The sequence below is a fragment of the Gavialis gangeticus genome, unplaced genomic scaffold (assembly GCF_001723915.1).
Source record: "Gavialis gangeticus isolate Ggan-Ray unplaced genomic scaffold, GavGan_comp1, whole genome shotgun sequence".
Taxonomy (NCBI): domain Eukaryota; kingdom Metazoa; phylum Chordata; order Crocodylia; family Gavialidae; genus Gavialis; species Gavialis gangeticus.
In genome coordinates this window covers 8,978,009-8,984,008 of record NW_017729000.1, presented here as the reverse complement: position 1 = coordinate 8,984,008, position 6,000 = coordinate 8,978,009, and the positions used below count along the sequence as shown (strand labels likewise).

General features: G+C 44.1%; 1 protein-coding gene across 2 annotated transcripts in view; it reads left to right on the top strand.

Annotated features, from left to right (window-relative positions):
- The window catches only part of SPOCK1 (SPARC/osteonectin, cwcv and kazal like domains proteoglycan 1), a 694,220-nt gene that overhangs the window by 646,954 nt on the left and 41,266 nt on the right, over positions 1-6,000 (top strand). The window lies entirely within an intron of this gene.

Genomic DNA, 6,000 nt, shown 5'->3' with positions numbered 1-6,000 from the left:
CTGCAAATTTCTGTCTAGCCCACCCACCAGGAAGAGGCTGGTGCCACCCCGGCTGCACCTGAGGTTCACCTTGAATGGGGCTGTACTCATGCGAAGTCATCGACAGTGACAGGAGAATGAGGTCCAAAGTACCTTAGACAATTCCTAAACTGTGGAATATCAGACAAACACAAAATAATGGAAATAACCTAGGCACAATAGCTGTTTCAATATGCAATGAATTCCTATATACAACCAGGAAATCTGGTAGTGACTGCATGTCACTAAACTGTTCACAATGAGATGGGCTTCACTGTAAAGCTGATGAGGTATGCATAATATAAAAGTTTTATCTGGAGCGCTGAATCCTTAGTTATAAAGAATGCCTGGCTAGACCTTTTACAAAATTTGTTAATTGCAAACACTTTGAGTGCATTGATCCATGGCCACTCTGATTAAATAATTATTCTGAACAGCACCTATGAGGACTGACAGGAGATTGGTTTGAAAGAACCGCACAAGATCTCCATTTAAATGAGGGCTGCTGGCCAGCTCCCAGCGTATTGCTCTTCCGTTGCTTTTTCTTTCAATGGGTACAGTTCCAGCCATTTAATTTTCTTTAGAGTTACTACAGTTTAAATTAGATTCAGCTTGGTTTCACTTTATCTTAAACTATCATAAACTAAGCATCTGAAAGGGATTTTTTTCCCCTCAATTCCCTGTCCCCTAGCCTCTTCTCTGTCTTTCTTTCTTTTCTTTTCTTTTCTTTTCTTTTCTTTTCTTTTCTCTTTCACTCAAATATGTGTCTGAGCTAAGGAAAGATCAAAATAATTGCTCATACAGAGGCTTACAACTACCCTAAAATACTGCTCTGGTAGCCTGGCTGCTTTCAAAATCTTCTCTTCTGCAGTTCCAAACAAATTCCTGTCTCACAAAAACTCCCTTTGGATCTTTTCAGTATTTTTCATAACTCCACCGCATAGATTTGATCTCTCCTTTCCTTTTATTTTGGTTGTTAAATATTTTAATATTTAAATTAAAAAAATCAGGCTGTCTTCAATAAATGATGATGTCCACGAGTACACAAAACCAATCCAAGCTTTTTCTAAAGGACATTAAAAATAAACAAATACCCAGAAAAGGATAGGAAGATCACTGTCATCTCTATAAGGGTTTCTTCACAGAACTGCTGTGAGAGGAATTTTTTTCCAGCTCCATGCTGAAAAAGTTATTGATTATCCCAGTATCTAAAAGGCCAGGTGCTCACTAGTATGATGGGTTCATGCTTTTCTGCACCTTGTTAAATTGAGTTGAGTAGATAAAGGATAGTAGTACATATAGCAGGAGACAGATCAGCAGTGGGCATGTCTACATGTGCATTTATGCCGGCTTAAATTTACTGCGCAGTAAGCAGGAATAGGCCAGCGTCTACATGTGCACACGTTCAAGTGCATTACTGCTGTGTGTGGACTGACTTGGGACTGAAGTTAGTCCCAAGTCAGTGCGCGCACACAGTGTTACTGCACAGTAAGGCATCTACACACGTGTTACTGCGCAGTAACTAATCGGGCATAAATTTGATACCTGCATGATGCAGGTATCAAATTTACGCCCAAGTCAGCATAAGTCACCATATTTACTGCACAGTACAGGCATGCATGTGTACGCAAACCTGTACTGCGCAGTAATTTGGGTTACTGCACAGTAAATGCGCACATGTAGATGCGCCCAGTTAGTACCTTTACCAAACCTATTTCATCAGTAGGCTTCTCTGAGGCATATCTTAGTTAACTATCCTTTCATTAATCCAGCAGACATTTGTTTTATGATTTTTAGAGACATTCTGCATCCTAAAGGCAAATACCTACAGCACCAGAATCATAATGATCGCCAACTGAAGACACCAGAGTGCCTTAAAATGAACCTTTTGCATCACCTTAGTGGAGATTTAGGCAAGCATCTGAGCACTGGAAGATCCTGTAGAGGCCAAGAAGAAGGACTCTTTCTTTCTCAAGTCAACAAGCCATCCTGCAGTTGCATCCACAGCCTTGAGGCTGCACTGGTTCTGATGGCCCTCTTTCCCACTGCATTGGAGAGGACTGTCTAGATGCAATGACACCTCTTGTCAGACGTGCCCTGCCTGGCCCACTCTGGCTGCACTCTCAGACTAATCAGTGTCTGTCATGTCATCCATAGGGAGTACTGAATATGACCTCCAGATACCACCTGCCTCCCTTCCATACCAGTTTGCTGCATCTGTGCACCACTAGGTCTGCAAAAGGGTAGAAAAAAATTGTAAAAAGCTGGTCTGACCAGCCAGGTAAATGGCCTTGTAGTGACAACATCATAGTTCAGGACCTCAGAATTGGAATCCAGGCATTTGATTCTGATTTCTAAGTGGTGTCAATGAGAAGTAATGCCAGTAAAATTAGGGGAGTTTTACAGCTATAAATGTGATGGAAATGAGGTCAGGTTCAGGTCTTAGATCCCATCTAGTTTCATGCTCTTTATTTACTTCCTAAATTTTACTAAATCAGTTTATTCCAATGCATTGTGATCTATACTGCATTGCCACTATATATTTCCTTCCTTGCTTCAGATGTTACTTGATGGTGGAAGGTTTAGAGCTGCCTAGAGATTTCTGGTCATCTTCCAGGGGACCATTGCAATCCACTGGGGATCTGTCTTGTCTCATTTGTGTTTTCTCATTACATTTCTATCAGGTTTCCTAACAACTTGCACAGGACACTCCTGTGGGACATCTCCAAGCACTCTGAGCCCTGTGGTGCCTGGTTACTCCTCATTTTCCCTTTCTAGACTTGCCTGTTTTCGCATTTTAGAATAGTTCACTGCATGACTATGTTTTATCTTAATGAAGCCCTGGTGCTAGCCAATGTGCTAGCATTCAGCAAGGAACACAGAAAATAAACACATGGATATGAACAGTGTAAAATAAAAATCAGCTGGGTGTGCTGTAAATAGCTAATGGAGGAGAAAAATAGTTTCTAGCCACATATGCTAACTCGCTATTGTCTCTCCATCTTACTCATGCACAAATTGTATTTGTGTGTCACTTTGCAAGGATCTCTGAGGAAAAAAATAAAAATGGTGCGTTAATGTAAAACTGAGGTGAACCTCCCTGTTTGCTTCTTGTGCTCAGTATGGGGGATATGTCACCAGGCAGACGTACAGCTCAGAAATGCATGTCTAATACCTTTTGAGAGCTCACATCTCTGGGTCAAACTTGGAACATTTAAGCAATGTCTCTTATGGCTGGGGACTCGGGGAAGGACCTAGGATGGTACTTACCTTGGCCCAGCTGGTCTTTGGAGCCCTTGTGGGAATAGTATGTGCATTCTACTAGTGTTACCTGTCCATCTAGGATGCCAGTGCTTGGATTCTCTTGAGGACCTCTCCACCTTGAGGCTAAGTGCAAATGTTTGTAGAGGTTGGGGAGGTTAGATTGGGTTTTAAATGACCACCCGATTTAACTTAGTTCACCCCTGATGTGAACCTTACACTTAGACCTGGTCTCAGTGATCATACAATACCGAAGTTCCACGCACACAAACCAGTCTCAGATAGACCTATACCGATGTACACTCAAACTGAATTGCTCTAGGTTAGACCAGTGAATGGGACTTCTGTACAGTTACGTGTGCAGCCTCAGGGCTGAGAAAGCCCAGCCACTAGAAAAGCCCCGCAATTTTCCTACCCCCACCTAGCATCAGGCTATTTTTAGCACCCCCTGGTCCCACAGACCAACTAGCCCTTCCCAACCCCCCCCCCATCCCACAAGCCACTCCAGGTGCTACCGGTTGTATCAGTATTCACCACTGCCAGGAGCTGAGCAAATAAGTATTGGTCGGGGGGGAGGTGGGAAGGCTGGGGGGTAGTTCTGCTGAAGGGGTTGGAGGGCTAAAAATAGTCCCTGCCTCCTCAACCCTCCCCATGGACCCCACGAGCTCTCCTTATCCCACCAAAGCATCCTGTCCCCCAGCACCCCCCCACAGATTGTGCTTGTCCCCCAAATGCTCCCACAGATGCTGCCTAACCCCCATTCCCCCACGGATGCTGCCTGCCCCCTATCCCCGCCCCAGACCCTGCCTGCCCCATCCCTTTGTGTATCCTGACTGCTCCCCCATCCCCCAATAGATCCCACCTGCCCCCTCATCCCTCCCGCAGACACTGCCAGTCCCCCCATCCCCTCACAGGGACCACCTGCCCCCCCCAGCCCCCCACAAACTCCTGCCCTGAGCCTGCTTGTTCCCACCAACCCATCCCAACTTACCTTAGACCAGATGACCATTTTTAACGCAATCTAACCTCCCCCTACCCCCCCCCAGAATGTCTGCACTTAGCCTGAGTGTCCTCATGACTCCAACAGGTGACATATGACACATAACACCACCAGTACTCCTTTCTTCCTTCACAGCCTCCATATGCTCAAGTTGGAGGTGGAACTCTGCAGTGTCCAAATCTGTTTATTCTATTGCTTGTAAATAATTATAGGTAGGTCATTATTAGTTTAATAAAAAATTCTGTGTTATATTTCCCTCTCCACCCTCCCCCTTTCTTTTTCATCCCCTTATTTTGGGAATGTGTTTTTGCTGAGAGACAACCCAGTACCAGTCCTGCCTGCTTTGTTGAGCAGAAATCTCTGCAGTTCAAATGCTGTAATGCCTCTCAAGGGACACTTCAACTGTCTCCCAGGTCTGGGACAGGATTGGCAGGTGCTCAGGTTGGAAGTGGTTCTCAGAGAAAATGTTAAATTTGAAGGAGGCATGTCTGAAAATGGTTTTGATCAAGAAATCCACACACACTTTTTCAAGCCCAAATTACTCAGGTTGGAAAACTGACAATTATCATCTAAACGTGCTCCTATCGCATCATCAACCTGCTCCTCTGATGTGGACTTTAAGTGTTCTTCCTCCTCAGCTAGTAATGGCTTTCAGAGCTGGGGGAGAAAGGAGAATTCTGGTAGTAAGAGGAAGTGATCTAGAGCGTCTTCCTCTGATTTATCTAAAAAAAAAAAAAAAAAAAAAAAAAAGCCCCATGATATTCCCTTTCAGTGTATACAAGGAACTGAAAGGCCAGAAAAGAGCCCACGTGTAACCTCCTCAAGCTCAGTCACTAAACCTCAGTATCAGCCTCCTCAGTATATATAAGATGCCTACCAGTGATAAAGTGCAGGATACCAGACTGGGGCACACGCAGCACTGAAAGACTTATCTCATTGTTACTGGACTGTCTGTTGCTAGCAAGGTACCCTGCTGTCCTGGGTTGCTTCACTGGCCTCATTACTGAGCATATCTAGAGTACCAACTAGAGATGACACTGAAGGAAGACCCAAGACCCTAGCCATATCAGGTCTTCCAACTGAGAAGTACTTTTCCTCAGCTTCTGACAAGTAGAGAGCCACCTTGCTATCATTTACTGGTGTTTTAGATACCCATTTGTAACAGTAAACAATGAGAAATGTCACAAGTCTTGCCTCAGTGGAGATCAAGACCAAAGGTCGCATAAAATATGGACCCTTGATTTCCTGTCTTGCATGTATCCTGCAATTCCTCTAGTCTCAAAAGTAATCAAAAATCAGCCAGTGATAATGATCATGGTGGCACTGGCTTGACTAATGCAGTTTGCTTCTCCAACCTCATGAAACTCTTGGTTTGGTTCATGATCTAACTACGCCTGTCAGACCTGTGATCTCAAAGGAAGGGCTAGATCATACATCTAAGTCCAATTTCTTTGCTTGCTATACAATACATGGATTCTCAACCAATGCCAGCATTGGAGAGGAGCTGACCATTATTAGGGTTAATTAGTCTGGAGAATACAAGATTAAAAGAGGATTTGATGTGTCTTTAAATATCTGAAGGGCAATTGTAGAGAGGATGGGCATGGGCTTTCTCTATGGCTGTAGGGAACAGGACTAGAAGTAATGGCCTCAAACTGCAGGAGATGAACTTTAGGTTGGAGATTAGGGGGATCTTTCTGACATTAAGGGTGGTCAACAAT